This window comes from Pinus tabuliformis, chromosome 5_1 (assembly GCF_031772625.1).
Source record: "Pinus tabuliformis cultivar Carrire ecotype Pingquan chromosome 5_1, CPIR1, whole genome shotgun sequence".
In the NCBI taxonomy this organism is placed as follows: Eukaryota; Viridiplantae; Streptophyta; class Pinopsida; order Pinales; family Pinaceae; genus Pinus; species Pinus tabuliformis.
The window spans coordinates 776,757,350-776,775,222 of NC_142305.1; the positions used below are offsets into that span (position 1 = coordinate 776,757,350).

The following is a 17,873-nucleotide window of genomic DNA, read 5'->3' on the forward strand; positions in this document are numbered from 1 at the left end:
TTGAGGGTCATCATCCTTATCGGTGATTCCTCTCGCGCTTGTTAACGGTTTACATTATTGACCGGTAATCAAGCGATGTCTTTCCATGTTCGACTTCAAGAAATTCTCACATGGATCGACTTGTACATCGAGTGAAGTTCGGAAGAGATTGAAGACCCCGGATCTAGTTTCATCCATCCGGGCTGCGATATATATTCAGGACATAAAGACATTTGATATGAACATCATTGCAACAGATGATCATCCTTCTCAAAAGATGATAAATTCGGCAGAGAATTATCAGTGAAGGACGATAAATTCGGCAGAGAATTATCAGTCTAGCATCAGACGATCGTCTGTTCTATGTACCAAAATGTATTTATAAAGCTGAGCATGGGAATGCCCGCCTCAGCTAGATCATGAAAAATGTATGAAAAATAATGTATTGCATTGTATCTTATTACAGGACACTTCTCAGCAGATTGAATGAACTTCAGATCCTCTCAATAAAGCATTTCACCCGATAAACGACCTCATACTTTAGGGGGCATCTGTTATAGACAATTTTGTGCCTTACAGCAAGAAGCATGAATTGTCAATAATCCAAGGGATCCAAAGTTCCCTAAACATGATGTTCCTACCCCTAGAGGAACAAGGTCAGCAAACCAACAGCTCTCAGATCAGTTCTCCACCTGAAAACACTCAAAAACAAGCAATCCTGAAATCAAAGCAGGTGCTCCACTGGGTTTCTGCGCTGAAACACAACTGCTCCATGGTGTACTTGCGTTGCAAAGCAGGCAGAACAAAGCCCACCTGCGTTGGGCGAGTTTGGACATGTGGCAGAGTGAGTCATAGCTTTGGAATCTTCCAAAAATGACACTTGGATCAGGTATTTCGCCTTGTGATGAGTCAGAGGCTTTGTTTCTCCAAGTGGAAGCAAGGTTCACCAAGTGGACTCAAGAACTGAAGATCAACTAAAGATTAACTGAAGAGAGAGAGGACACAAGGCAGCTACACATCAGTTGCAAGCTGACTCATCCTTTCTCAATTCATCTATATATTGAGCTCTCTCCTATGAGCTCAGGAGGCTGGAATTTGGTGCAAAGTAATGATATGCTGTTGGTTTCATTCTTGAGTTATTGGGTGATTGTTTGAGAGAGGTGAAGAAGAGCAATTCTTTCTGCTGGGAGGTGTTGCTGGGTTGGACCTTGCAATGGTTGTAATCCTCTCAGAACCTTTATTTCTTCATTAATAAAAGCTATTGAGGTTCTTCTATGTGCTTTTGTTCGATTATATATTGTGATGATTGCATGTTTGGTTTACACTAATCCATGAACCAGTTATGATTGCATGCCTCTTGTATTTTCCTTCTTTGTCATTGTGCAGGATCTCATTGTAGCTGGGCGAGCAGAAGGACAAAGAGCTAGGAGCAAGCGGCCAAAGAGGAGAGTTTGGATTCGACATTAAGCGCAAGGCAACGGTTAGTGCTTCTTCCATTCTCTTTTGCTTTCATAAAGAAGTAAACTTTCAGTAGTTTGTTTTACAGTTGTTGCTAAGGAACTGTCACCCTTAGAGTGGGTTAGGGTCATCCGAGTCGGATACTTTTCCCTACAACACTTGCCCATGCGCATTCATCATCTCTTCTGCAAGCCATGAGAAGCCAAACACCATAGAAGCTTCTCTACTGTAACTGGCTTCATGAATATGTCTATAGGATTCTCTTATGTATGGACCTTCTTGAGAGCTACTTTACCTCCATCGATCACATGTCTCATAAAATGATACCTTACATCAATGTGCTTTGTCTTGCTATAATAAGCTAGATTTGTAGGCAAATGAATAACAATATGACTGTGACATAATAAATTCACTTTCTCTTGCATCCTTAGAATCTCATTAAGTAGACCTTTCAACCAGATTGCTTCTTTACTCGCATCTGAAACAACTACGTAATTTTCTTTGGTAGTGGACAAAGCAACTGTTTTTTGAAGCTTTGGCATCGAGCTAATTGCTCCACCCACAAGAGTAAAAGCATAACCTATAGTAGATCTCCTTTTTTCCAAATCACCTGCATAAACAACATCCACATATCTGAAAAATGATCCTTAACTACCATTAAAGATGATGCAATGGTCACTTGTGCCTCTCAAATACCGAAGCACCCATTTCATTGCTCGCTAGTGTTCTTCTCCTAGATTTGCCATGAACCTGTAACAACTCCAACTGCATGTGAAATGTAAGGCCTTGTAGATACCATCGCATACATTAAGTTGACTACTGTATTTGCATATGGTACACGAGACATATACTTCTTTTATTCATCAGTTCTAGCACTCAAAACCGAAGAGAGTTTAAAATGCGAAGCTAATGAAACATTAACAGGTTTCATATTGTTCATACTAAACTTTTGAAGTACTATTTCCACATACTTCTGATGTGATAACCAAATCTTTCCATTTTTTCTGTCTCTATGTATCTCCATACCTAAGATATGTTTTTTAGCTCCAAGGTCATTCATTTCAAACATTCTAGAGAGCTGAGCCTTTAACCTGTTGATCTCTTCCATGCTTTTGCTTGTAATAAGCATATCATTAACATACAAGATCCATAGAATGAATATGCCATTGAAACTTTTAAATTATACACAATGATCATACTCACTTCTAGTAAAATTCTGACTCACCATGAAGGAGTCAAAATTCTTGTACCACTGCTAGGGAGACTGCCTCAAGCCATACAATGATAACCTGAGCTTGCAAACTAATCTTCTTCTATGACCATGTATAAAAGCTTCTAGTTGTTCCATATAAATCTCTTCATTCAAATCACCATGTAGAAAGGTTGTTTTAAGATCTAACTGTTCTAACTCAAGATAAATTAATGCAGTTAGTGCTAACATAGTACGAATAGAAACAATTTTTACGCCTGGTGAAAAAATCTCATGAAAGTTGATACTTTTAGCCTGAGAATAAATTTTTGCTACCAGCCTTGCCTTATACCTCTTGATATTGCCATCATCATTTCACTTCAATTTGAAGATCCATTTGCATCTGTCAACACTTCTCCCTTCAGGAAGTTCTACTAGATCCCAGGTTTTGTTCTTTGCTAAGGAATCCATTTCTTCGTCCATAGCCTTTTTCCACTTTTCACTATCTGCATCATCCATTGCTTCTTGATAACAAGAATGTTCCCCATCTTCGATAATCAATGCAAAAGTTGAAAACTAATCTTCATACAATTTGGGTGTTCTTCTTTCCCTTGTAGACCTTCTTAGAGTGACTCGTTTCTGAACTAGTTCTGAAATTTCAACAGTTTTTTTACATCTTCTTCACCTTTTTCTTCAGAAGTCTTTCCTTTCAACTTTCTGGAAAAGGTTTAGTCACCATTTGAATTTGTTGATTAGGCGATACCTGTTCGTATTCAATTTTTTCAGCATCTGATTTTAGAAGAGAAGACTTATGAAATGTTACATCTCTACTAAATACTATCTTCCGCGAAGAAGGATCCCACAACCTTTATTATTTCACTGCATTATCATACCCAATAAAGACATAACATTTTGATTTTGGATCTAATTTTGAGCGTTGATTCTTAGGAATAAGAGCATAGGCATCACAACAAAAAATCCTTAAATCCTCCTCCAACAACTTCAGAAACAACAGGCTTGAAGCAGACTATGTTGGCGACTCATTCTGTGGCCCTTGACTATCAATTGGTCAGCTCCACGAACTCTCGAAGGCTCGCTCAACAATTGAGAGACTAGTTCTAGCTTTCTTAGGAGGCGGTAGTAGCAGAGCTGCGAGGTTCCTTCTCTTCGACAACAGTTCTACAGGGGTGTTTCTCCTCTTTTCTCAATGACCTCAATGACTCATTTTCTTTGGCGACAATAGACTTTTCGGTGGCTCTGTTTTTTTTTTTTTTTTATCTTCACAAAGATTTTGCCTTTGTTTAAAAAAATAAAATTATACAGACTTCACGACTTTCAAATGGCGGCTTTCACACTGGTTGCAGACCTCAACAGTGCAAGTAAGGACCCAACTGCTCTCTTAACCATCTTGCTCTGATACCATTTGTTGGTCTAAAGAGACATTAAACAAACACACAACAAGAAATATACAGAGGAAAAACTGAATGGAAATCAAGAACACACAAAAGTTACTTGGTAAAACCTTCACAGTGTATCAAGGAGACATCCACGGGACAACGGATTGGGAATTTATTAATCAAAGATAGTTCTCCATGGTTACAAGTCTCAAGTGAAATCCCAATTTATATGGGCTTACTTAGTTACATAATTCCTTCTCGTTATACCACTCATTGACAGGTAATAAACCAAATTTACCCATAATTAAATTATTTCCATTACTTTGTTGTCACAGTCCAACATCTAAGTTGTCAAAATCAATTAGGATTGCATCTAGCCTCGGTCAACTCTTTACATGGCTAGATTTTTTCCTAGAATTTCAAACAGATGACCTTCACATCAAAGAATGATTTACAAGAATACCCCACCACCTCTATTCTACCCTAACGTACACGGTGGATTACCCTCACTTCATAGGTCAAAATTTTTAGGGTGGATTACCATCACTTCATAGTTCAAAATTTTATTTAAGGATGCGTGTTAAAAAAATTAGTGAGTGAAAAAAATTCAAGGTATCAAGCCATGAATTATCTAAGAAACCCAGTTGCGCCAACGTTGATGGAAGCCGGAAGATGCTTTCTCTTGCAGGAATGAAATACTGTTGTAACTGGTATTAGGGATACCATTCCTCTTTATACGTCTACAATGGAAAAATGTTCAGACTACTACTTAAAAAATTGTTCGTGCATAGCTTCCTTTTATGTGGATGAATCCAAATCTCATTGTCATCTCATCTCAGATCGGAACACTCATAGCTAAGAGAATGAACCCCAACTTGAGACTTATGCCTCTTGGTGGGATTTCGGATAATGTTGGTTCATCAATGCAATATATGTCTGCAAGATAGCACAAACTGAAGGTGGGGTCGGCTTGCCATGACAAAAATATGCATTTCCTTTTATCTTATACTTTTTCTTTGATATTTAAAGTAAATATTAATCAAAATGACCCACGATTAGATTATGTTTTCTTTAAGGTGAGAGGCATTGAGAAGAAGTGACGGATGCGGTACCATTTTTAAAATTTTCAAAATAAATAAATTATAATATTTTGTAAATATATATCAATAATTATTAATAAAAAATTATATTTTATTTAATGAGTTGTTTTTAACTGTGATTTATTGAAATGTTTTCTGGTTTATTTTTCTATCTAATTTGTTTAGAATTTGTTAGAGATTAAATCTGCCTCTGCCCAATTGTTTGCAGGCGAGCCGTTGCAAAAACGAAAAGCGTGAGGAGAAGGGAGGGGGCAGCCTTCTTCTTCTTTGTTTTTACGCTGCGAGGAATCGAACCCGCGACCGCTGTTCTTCTTTTCTGAATCGGCAGAGGTGCTTTAACTTCTTATTCTTCTTCTAAGCTCTACTGCTACTGTGATCCTAAGATGATGGCCATTCTTCGTTTTCTTATTCTTCTTATGTGTTTTGTTAATGAATTATTGATGAAGATGATGCACAGCTGAATGAGGGTATGATGGACGTTGTTGCTCTACTGTCCACTTCTTCATTCGTATCCTCGAGTCATATCATATCATGGAATGTAGCGACGAACCAATCATCTCCCAATCGAATGACCTTATTATTTGGAGCGATACCTGATCAGTACAGCGTTGTATTGTTGATGCGGGGTTTGCTCCATTCTCGCTGAGTTTTCTTTGCTCTACAAAATAAATCATTTACCCATCTGTCGTGGCCATTTTCGGTTTATAGGTTTTATCAAATCCTTCCACCGCTGTTTGCAGGGCATTTCAAGTTCTTAGGGTGGAATTTGACCTATCTGTTATCTGCCAGGTTGGAATTAACTAACCCTTTACCGACATTTTTTGGATCTACAAAAAGCCATTTTAAATTTCTGTATTTCAGGCTCTGAATTGATCACGGTAGAAAAATCTAGCGGTTAATTCTTCTCGGCCTTTACATAGTGGTAGGTTTTAGAGTTTTATTTTATGAAAAACATCTAATGCATTTTATCTTTAAATACTTGAAATCTTGTTTTTCTTATATCGCTTAAGTGTTTGGAGTAAGTCTGTTCTCTGCCTTATTTGTTTTACATTTCCTGTGCTAAAACATTATGCAGATTCCTTCATTTTGCGGTCTGAAACGATGTAGAAATGTCCGAGGGTCCAATGGATGATATGTTTACAGTACAGTAGACCACGGGTCGAGTACTGTGCTGTATGTGCGGTATTTCCATGCCACCCAACGCAGCAAACATGTGTGTTAATTGTATACGAACCCAAGTGGATACCACACAAGGTCTAAAAAAACACGTAACAGTCGTTCATTGCCCTGAATGTAATTCGTATTTACAGTGCCCCAAAACATGGATAAAAGCCCAATTAGAATCCAAGGAACTCTTAACATTTTGCATTAAGAGGCTCAAGAATTTGAACAAGGTTAGGCTTCTACATGTTGAATTCATATGGACCAAACTCCATTCTAAGAGAATCAAGGTCAAGTTGCGAATACAGAAGGAAGTGCTCAATGGGGCTATATTGGAATAGGATTACATTGTTGAATATGTTCAACAAGATCATATGTGTGAAGACTGTACAAGGGTTCAGTCCAACCCAAATCAGTACGTGACTGTTGTGCAAGTCCGGTAGCATGTTAGCCACAGGAGAACGTTGTTCTATCTGGAACAGTTGATTCTTAAGCACGGTGGAGCTGCTCAGGTAGTCAATGTTAAACAAGTGCACGAGGGTGTTGATTTTTTCTTTGCTAATAGAAGTCATGCAGTTAGGTTTGTGAGCTTTTTGGGCAATGTGGTGCCTATTTTGAATCACAATGAGAAACAACTTGTGTCTCAGGATTCAAAGAGCAATACATACAATTATAAGTACACTTTCTCTGTTCAGATCTACCCTATTTGCAAGGAGGATTTGATTTGCCTCCCTCTAAAGGTTGTGGCAGACTTGGGTAACTTAGGTCCCCTTGTTCTGTGCACAAAAGTGAGTACCCATATTATGCTACTTGACCCATTTACTTCGAGTCATGCTTTTATGGACACCAATTAGTATTGGAGGGTTCCTTTTAAGCCTCTCCTTTCAAACTGGAAGTTGGCTCAATATATTGTATTGGATATTGAAGTTGAGATGGGTTTGACTATTGTGGGTGGTATCAAGTATTCATTGGCAGAGGCAAAGGTACCCCGTGTTTCAGAATTTGGAAATAATGACACTATTTTTATAGTGAAAACTCATCTGGGCCATCTTTTAAGTCCTGGTGACTATGCTCTTGGTTTTGATCTCTATGGTGCAAATACTAATGATGTGGATTTAGATAAATACAAAGGACTTAATCTTCCAGATGTGGTTTTGGTGAAGAAAAGTTATGAAGAGAAGCGCCAGAAGAAGTGGGGCAAGCCTAGGCCTTGGAAGCTTAAGACATTTCCCATGGAGGTTGAACCATCTTCCAGAGGCAGAATGGAGGATGCGAAGGAATGTGAGGACTATGAAAGTTTTTGGATGAACTGGAGGAAGACTAGGAGATGCGATCCAAGATTGCATTGTACAGAAATGAAAATTATCAGCGAGCGGATACAGTGTCTATGACGGATGGTGAAGATGTTCCTTCTATACATTTGGATGAGCTTCTTGGTGATCTTACACTCGAGGATGATGAGCACGAAGATGAAGAAATGGAAGGCTAATTGTTAAAACACATTTCAGAAAATAACAGCACATTTATTACTCACTGTGATAACATTCATGCTCAAAATCAATGTGGTATCACAGCTACACAATGGTAGAGATATCATTTCCAACAAAAATCTTCTGCAGTTGATTGTCATGATGTGCAGACCTTTTGTCAGCCTATCAGTGGCATTTATTGGAGCTAGCATATTGAAGATTGGTGCAGCAGCATTAATAATGATATGTTTGAGCTGTACGTTTGAGTTAAGATGAATTGCATGGCTTAATTTATTGTAGACACTAACATTGGGTTTCCATTAAATTATTGCAGTTCTTTGTATTTTTATTTCCATTATGATGTTTGGAAATCGTACTGTCATTTTGTAAGTTGCACAGATGAATAGATTAATAGTATAATGAACAGATGAAATGATGCTTTAAGAATGCTGAGGTGACATTGCGTTTTTTATGTGCTGGATAAATTGTGTTTACTACAACAATTTTGCATCTGATGGATACTTGTGTGGTTTTCCAATTGGTGTGGCTGCTGATTTTGTGGTTGTTGATTGCAAAATTTTGAAGCAAAGGCCTTCCAGGTGTAGAATTTGATAATGTCACACAAAGCATTTCTCCGTATTTGAGGTTCCTTACCATTGCTATTGAATCTGCCACTTCTGCTAAATTTTTTTCATTTTTATGAAAAGTTAAAATAACTAGGGAACCATTTTTGCTTTAGAATATGAAACATTGAAGAGACCACTCCAGAAGATGATGTTGCTGCCATCATGAAGAAGTAGTTAATGGTAATAAGAATACATTTCTGCTGAAAAAATCATCATTTTGGTTTGTTTTCTGGAGGCTTTTGTGACCAGATGCTGATTACACAAGTTCATTGTTGCTCCTATCCAATGACTACTATTGATGTTCGCTGTTATCTGAAGGCAACAGGTTGTCTCTTCAGATTCCAGGTATTCTTAAAACTTGATCATCAAAAAAACAAAGAGGAAAAAGTTGATGGTAGAGTTCGTTGTTGCTCCTGTCCTTGGATGCTATTCATGTTTACTGCTATCTGGAGGCAGCAGGTCATATCTTCAGATTCACGGTATTCTTAAAACTTTATCATCAAGAAAACAAAGAGGAAAAATATGAAGATATCGTATATGTTATTTTCATGTTGCTGATTGGAGAAAATCATTGCTGCTTGTAGCATTGCAAGATTGTTGGTATGATAAGAGAGTAAATTTATTAAACAGAAAGTGTTGTTTGCTTTGATGGTCACACATTGAAACCTCTGGTTAACAGGGTGAAACAGTTCAGTAAATGCTCTCATAGTACAACAAAAATAAATTGGGTTTTGGTGTTTGAAGTCAGGACTAGATTCTCTGTCCTTGCTTTTCTCCAAAGAGTTGAAACCGACACACAGGGTTGAGAGTTTATTAAAACTGATATGCGTCTAGGAAGGAGCAGTTATGGCAAGACTTACACAAGGAGGAATGCTTTCTGACTGCCATAAATTACATGGGAAGAATTACGCTGTTAGGGAATAAAGGATGAAGACAATTCATACATACCACAATTTAAGAGAGGCTTTGACGATTGTCACCCTATCAATTGCAGACGACATTATTCCCCATGTCCAGGATGTTGAGGATATCCTTCAAGATTGGGACTCTGTGTCCAAGGATGTCCCCTTTACGAAATAAATATAGGCATTATAGACTTACAAAAAGATAAATAGGTACAATGGTTGTTCTAATTCCTTGGAGAATCTTTTAACAATTCCAGAGCCCTGCAATTTACTTGTGGTTTCAGCTTTATTAAGGACTTGCTTGTAATTGCCCTTGTTCAGCAAGGGCTTCACCATTTTCGTTTTAGTTCTGTTGTGGATCTTGAACGATTCTTATTTGCCTATTTAACTTTTTGTAGGCAACCTAACTGTTTTTGACATTTCTTATTGGTAGGTTAATTGTTATCATCCAAATTAGTTACTGTAGTTGTAAGGGGTTCATGCTTGAACGTGTTCTATTTGACCTTGCAATAAGAATTCCAGGAAATATTTTGAATGCTTGTTGTTTAATGCCATTTCCATTCAACTGTACTGAGTTTTCAAACCATTTATTGCTATTTGTTTGGCATTGTCACCTCCAGTTATGTTTTGATTTGGCAGCAGAAATACCTCTCCTGCATGTTTGATAAAACATTTAGTATTTCGTGGCTGTCATTATTTGTAAACTCAATGTTTATGTTAATCATTAAACCACTGGAATATATTAAGACGGGTCTATGTTATGGTCTTCTAGCAAATATAAGGGTCTCTTGTATAAGCAAAGGGTAGATATCCTTGCGAATTTGGTCTATGTGAGTAATGGTTGAGAATTAGTATATATAGGAGATTATTATAGTCAATTCATATTTACTGTTCTATACTATCTAATAAAATTATGATATTTTGGGTTATAACTTATTAAGGGTTATATTCTCTTAGTATCTTAGAAATTTTTCTTTAAGTTATCATTATTATTATTCTTGGGAGCTGTACTCTCCATCTATATTTGTCTATCATTCCTTGTCATACTTTTTTGAGTAATTTGGATCTTATGCTTTTGGAATGAAGTAATCCTAGAAGGTAGGTAATTGTTATGGCCCTCCAGTGAATTTAAGGAGTCCTGGAACTGGAACTACACTAGTAATCGCTGAGAATTAGTATATATTTGGTGTAAATATATGATATTATTATGATCATTGACATGCACAATTGTCTATGATCATTTGATATTGCAATATTTTGGGTATTAGGAGTTATTCTCCTAGTATCTGAGGATTCATAGTACAACTTATCATTATTCTTCTTAGGAATTGTGCTCCTCATTTATATTTGACGTGTTCAGGGTTTATTATGTTCTTTTGGGTGTTTTGGATCAAAGTAGTCTACTCTGATGAAAATTTTATTGATTCCATATTAACAAAGGATCAAAGAGTACAACCAGAAAGATACTTGAACCAACATCTCTTCTAGAAAAATTCAACAATTCCAATTTAATAATCCTATCGGCCTCTCTTTGTACCTTTTGGGGCAATTGCTAGTATACTTTTTCTTCGATATTTAAAGTAAATATTAATCAACATGACCCACGATTAGATTATGTTTTCTTTAAGGTGAGAGGCATTGAGAAGAAGTGACAGACACGGTACCATTTTTAAAATTTTCAAAATAAATAAATTATAATATTTTGTAAATATATATCAATAATTATTAATAAAAAAATTATATTTTATTTAATGAGTTGTTTTTAAGTGTGATTTATTGAAAAGTTTTCTGGTTTATTTTTCTATCTAATTTGTTTAGAATTTGTTAGAGATTTATTCAAATCACAAGTTTGATGGGTGAACTTTGCACAATGGAAATGCCAAAAAAAAAAATTCAAGATTTTGAATCCATATATACAATAAAAATACAACACAAATCAAGATTTAACTATTAATATTTTAACCAAAGCCAAAAATTCACCAGAAACTCTAAAAAATTACACTTAAAAACAACTCATTAGTTAAAAAATAAATAGATTTATACTTAAAAACCCCAAAAACAACTCCTTAGTTAAAAAATAAATACATTTATATTTAAAAGCCCCACTCTACCGGGGTGAGCGCTACGTACCTTGCCCGCCATGACAGGGTGTATTGAGATTGTTAAGATCATTACAAACCACTCTAATGGAGATTTTTCAGATTCAATGGTTTCTATATGTTACCAACAATTTTATTTTATCAAGTGAATGTGTAACTCATAGGATGGAGAGACTAGAGTATAAAATTGTTTTATTTTCTTTAATATTATTTTATTTTAATTAATTTTACTTTACAAATTTCAGTTGATTTTACTTTATAGGCTGGGGCACATTGTATTGAGATAGTTAAGATCGTTATAATAGAGAGTTTTCAGACTCATAGATTTCCATACACTACACAAATTTATATGATGTTAAAAATTAATGCAAAATCTTCAATGTGTAGATCATGGAATGTGGAGATGGAGTAAATTGTTGGATATTTATTTTATTTTATATTAAATTTATTTAGAGTTAATTATTTTTTTTAAATTTTAAATAAATATTTATATTAAAGAGAATTAATAAAAAATTATAAAAATAAAAATAATTAAGTAGTATTTAATTTAGTTGGATGTTTTTGAATTTAAGTTTCTGTGATGCATAAATATAAATGTAAAAACATTTTTTGGTATTAATCATATAAAAGCTTTTTGTCAACGTCTTTCGAACCATCCAGTGTGGTTTATCATCAGGACAAGATGCAAGGATATTTATGTGATTAATACCAAAATATGTTCTTACATTTAGTTGGATGTTATTATGAAGTTTATAATTTGTGAAGTAGTTTTTTTTGTTTTCTTTGGGTGGAATAAGATTTAAAACTACTTCTTATTGGTTAAGAGTTCAGTTTCTTTGAACACAGGGAAACAATGTTAATGATGGAAAATTTAGAACCTAAATATATTGAGCAAGTGAAAATCTACTGCTTTAAAAGATGCTAACAAGTTATTTGAACGTAACATAATTTTTCTTCAAAATTTATGACCAATCAACTTGTATTTGAGAATAACATTCCATTGATCAATCTCTTGGGAAAAACACTGAGTGGGAGTGGAAGGAGCAGGGGGAGTGTGAATCTGTATTTTAATTTACTTCAAACTTTTCATTGCTTATTTTGCATTATGTACGCTACTGTTATTTATGCAATCCGTTTATGTACACAACTCTTGTGAAGTACAACTGCATACATTCAACTAATTAGCTTTTCATATGTTCCATTAACTATTCATATTTAACCCGTGCATCATTATGTCATTTTTCATTTATTAAGCAGAAATTATGAGCATTGAGTATCATATAACACAACACATAAGCAAAACACATAGAACAATAGGGCTTTTAGGTGGAAACTCAATGTGGGAGAAAACCACCATTGTCATTGTCATCTTTCTTATTTTAAAGAATTTTTTTACAATTTTGTACTAACGAGGACTCTTACCAGTATAAGGCACCCACCTACAAAAGGCTACAACCTTCTCTCATTCTCCAACACCCACTGTAAGGGAGCTCCAACCCCCTGATCTCGTTTGTCGGATCTTACCAGAAGGGATATCCCATCCCATACAAAACGAATCTCTAGCTACTACTGGAAGGAAGCTTTGACTACCTCACTGAAGGCTTTAACCCTCAACACCTCTTGTGGACCACATTTCATAATATTTCATACTAGATCCACCTGATTCAAAGCATTAATACTTGTAGGCCACATTTCATCATATTTTCATGTTGGACTGAAGAAATTTAATAAACTAATAAAACACTCATAAAATAAATAGCAGAAATATACCCAAACCAAACATGGCAGAAAATGCCTTAGAGCCTCACTGTATTCCTCTCATAATGTAATCCAATGTACAAAGAATGGTAATAGTACAAATAAATACATGAGGAATTTTGTCTCAAGATAGTACATCTATCTTGGACACTATGGTTGAGCAAATATCTCAACCAAACACTAATCTAGGAGCCTAACTAGTTGGAGAGAATCTCTTAACCAACTAAGCCTAAACTGACTCCTAACCATGAGGAACAAACTCAATCTAGAAAGGTAGAATTAAATCCAACTTTCTTGATTTTAATTAAATTTAATTGTTTTGCACTTATAATTGTTTTCATCACATGAGAGTGAGGCTAACATCCCCCCCCCTCCTCAATGATAAGTCCAAAATAAGAACTAGGAACCATCTTCCAAGTTCTCATGCTGAAACTGTTGTCCTCAAAAAACACTGCCTGGAAAACTGCCAAAGTTGGATGCTGAAAAAACTCTAATCCGAAGAGAACATGAGTCAACTGCCAGTCTGAGTCATCTCTGAAATTTTGCTTGACAACTCCATCATGTGCCAAGCTGCAAAAGGATCCATCTGTCCTTTGCTTTTAATCAACATCCTTTTTCCACTGATAAAATATTGATGACACCCACTGGTGAATTTGTTTATGAGAGATCGCCCACTTGCTGATGACGGTGAAAAATAACTCATTGTTTCTTTTGCTGTGTTTGAAAACTGCTCACTGCTGACTTTGCTATCGATCGCCCACTGACGAATTTGTTGATGCTCACTCACTGATGAAAATGCCCACTGGCTGCTTTTCTGATGTTGTCGAGACTTTTAGTCTGACAACCACTGTCAATTTCATTAACATTTCCCCCCTTTGGTAGCTGAAAGGAGAGACAATATTCTTCAAATTATTTCAGAACTCCCCCCCTTCAGGTGTAGGAGTGTTTCATTGGTGTACTCCCCCGTTCAACTGCACGAGAGTACCATCTTCATTTTTACTGTTGGCTACAATATGTGTGAGTGAATTTGATTGTAAAAATTATACAATCTTCTCACCGTGGATGACCATTTCCAGGGATCAATCCATGAATAATTGATCTTCAATATGGTTAATTGTTGTTGTTTGCTGCATTGTGTTGATGAATGATTTGACTTGCCACAATGGTGACAAGGATGGAGATCAAAACACTGATCTTCCAGATGACCGATTCTTTGACAATGAAGGCATTTTGGTTTGACTGCAACTTCAGTTTTTGTGTATTTATGTTTGTCTTCAACTTTCTTAGAACTAGCCAATGTGATTTGTGCAAGAAACCTTGCACTGAAAAACTTAATGGGCCTTGAATAATATGGGATATGTAATTTTGTGTCATCTTTGACATATCCTAAGCCTCGTCGATTTTTGTTCCCTTGGATTTATTCCCATGGCTTGATGATTGGTTTGGAAGAAAGTTGAACTAGATCAGGGACCACTTCGACACTTGAAGTTGGTTGGATCAGTGACTTGGAATCATCAACTGTATTCGTATTGTTTAAAGACTTGGAAGCATCACTCTTCTCTAGTAACTCAATTCTTTGTAGTTGCAACTCTAGTTGAAGGAACACAATCATTTCATGTGCATGTTGAAGATGCACTTGAATATCAGCAAGAGTTGTTTTGTTGATGTTCACCATGTCACCAACTGATGATAAAATCAAATTGTTAATAATTTGGCACAGTTGAATGTGTGTCGCCATGTTATCTTGCTCATTTTGAATTCAGGCTCGCTTGTACTGTTTCTTATTGTTGATTCTTTAAACACTTTCTAGAGTTTTATAACTTGGTTGCTTGAACTCTTGATTTCACCCTCGCTTGATGACGATCACTTTGATTGAATGCTTCAATAAACTTCAGACTGGCTCATTTGTTTTAGATGTTGTGCTTTTAACTTTCGCACTTGATTTTGACATGCTCACTTGCTTGGTTGTTTGAATGACACGCGCGCTTTCTTTGTTGTTTGAATGACACAATCCCTTGATTTATTGCTTATTGCACTTGCGTTAAACACTGGATTTATTTGATGCTCACTTGAAGAATAGCATAGTAGAATTCAGACTCGTTTGATGATGATTGCTTGCTAGATTTCTTGCTTGAACTTGCTTGAATGATTACTGACACTTTGTTCTTTCTTGAATGTACTCACTAAATGTGCTGATTTTAAAAAAGGAAGGGTGTCGAACACTGTCGAAAATGCACCCAAGAGACAAATGACAAGTTCAATATTGATGACTCAGTTGAAGACTTACTTGACTTAATGTATTCACCTTAACAATTCAAATTAGGGTGTCGGTTACAACCGAGAATGCACCCGTACAATTCAGTTTAAAAATGTTTATCTGTAAGTGATACAAAAAGTGTTGATGATGTTGATGTCATCTTGGCTTGAAATGCTTGATTTTGTAGCATCCATAACTTGATTGATTTGATTAGATAATGTGAAATGTGCTTTCTTGGAAGATCATCTTATCAAGTTGATGATGTGACGCTTTGTGCTTTTGTACTTAATCTTGATCACAGGAGCTTGATTAAACATTATTATGCTTAAGCTTGCTTATGTGCATGTAGTTGTTTAAGCATAATACAAGGAGAGCGTTTTGATAATATGAACACAAGTCATGCACATACTTAATATTCCCTTATTCAATTTCGGGAAGATCTAGGAACAAGCACCACAAAAATTATGATTTTATTAATTACTGGAGTACATCATTCTTCAATGTCACAACTTTGTCATGGAAAATTCTCAATGAGAATGTCACACTTGCAAACTTTGGAAGAAAATTGTCTTCAAAAACTGCCTGCATTGACTCAATTGCTCTCAAAGTAAAATATTACTGTGAATTACAATAATGACTTTCACTTATCACTCCAAATACTGAATATTCATCTTATGAATTCACAAAAATCACTTATTACTCCATTACACAAAAAAAATACAAATACTCCTTATCTCTCCAAAACTTATCACTCCAAAATATTAAAACATGTCCTTATTCCTCCAAAGGCTTGATATTACTTTATATAAAAAAATCACTTTATGATGTAACTTAAGAAGTGAAATGAATTCAAAAATCAAAATTTTGTGCACGTTCCCTTCTTCAAAAAAATAGCACACAGCTTATAAAGTGATTTTGTTGTAGAGACTTTAGCCAATACTTTACACGCGCATCCATTAGACAGGCTCACGCTGGAACTTTGGTACGAGTTGGCTCATCCTTAGAATGAATATGGGTTTATTTGTCACCTTGAGAATCAATGGTTCTGTATCAGGAAATTAGGTGGAGAGTGGTAAAATTTCAATAGCTTCTATCCTGCTCCTGAATGTCTCTCCAAGTTCTACCTTTCTGCCTACTTGGATATGCTTAAAGGTGCAGGCTGGAGCATCTTCCTTATTAGAGGCAATTTTCCCAGGGATTGCCCTGTCTCCAGTTCTGAAACTAGTAATGCTTATGGACAATGGTTGACTCCTGATGACGCATAAAGGATCACCAAATCCGTGGCAATGACACACAATCTCTCTCGTGAAATAGAAAAAGAGTACATGCCAAATATATCATCTACTATTGAGATGACGAGTGGGGCAACTTCAACCAGGAATAACTTGAATAATGAAGAGTCTCAGTTGAGGGTTGATATAACTGCTAGCCTTGGGAGCTAAAAAGTTCAGAGTTACTAAGCAGATTCATTTGATAGACCCTTCAAATTTTTGCAAAATACATTAGATTACGAAGATCCAGAATTGATGGCTGCTATTGCAGCTAGTTTGAAGGACTCTTCTACCTCAGGTGGTGGAAGTTCTGATAATCCATTTGTATCTCAATCAATGCAATTGCTGGGACAAGAGTCAAAATTTGTGCCTCATGTTGCATCTAATATGGAGGATTATTTACCAACCATAGTCACCTCTGTGCACACAAATGATTTACAAAACAAAGTCACGTTTACTACTATAGAACATAAATTCCTAGAGAAACAAGATCCAGCCTCCACAACCGCGATGGATATTGGTGAGGAGAACTCATACAGGCAACAGTCAGGCATCTCACACTGCAGCTTCGATGCTCAATGTGAACTCTGGCCATTCAAATGTTTCTCAGTTAGAAATTACAATGGCGGAAATCCTAGCTAATGTGCAAGTACCTTCGCGAACAGATCATCCCAAACACATCCATCTATATGCAGAGGGGTCTCAAGAAAATCCAACCTCCAAAAATTCTTAGCTAAAAAAAAAAACTTTGATGGGACTGTCTACACAGGTGGCACAGATCCACGTAGGTAGCACCTTAAACTCGGGGTGTTTATAATGCAAGCTCGTTGCATTCTACTGAACCCATTCATCAATGGAGCATGTTGCGGACCGCGTAACCAACAAGGCATACAGTCAATTTTCCATAGCTCTCTATCTATAACAGAGAAGTAAAATATTGTTGGGTAGGTTTTTTGCTAATGCTAAATGCACAAAACTAGAGATGGGAATGACATTGAGCTTATGCATGTCTGCAAACTCTGAATTCCTTCCAGCGTTTCGCTGATGGACCTCACTTCTTTGAAATCCATGCTCCTTCCATACAATATTACATGATGATGTCACACTCACGAGACGATGTGCTCACTAGATCGCATCAAACCACATTATGATTTAACTATGCAATAACTTGACTCAAAACAAGTCAGCACACAGAATTCTTATT

At 36.0% G+C, this 17,873-nt stretch overlaps 2 pseudogenes; both read left to right on the top strand.

The window, feature by feature from the left end:
* The first annotated feature begins 6,241 nt into the window (after positions 1-6,241).
* LOC149167246 (uncharacterized) lies at positions 6,242-7,786 on the top strand (annotated as a pseudogene).
* Positions 7,787-8,664: 878 nt separating this feature from the next.
* On the top strand, positions 8,665-17,402 carry LOC149167247 (uncharacterized; annotated as a pseudogene).
* The last annotated feature ends 471 nt before the right edge of the window (positions 17,403-17,873 follow it).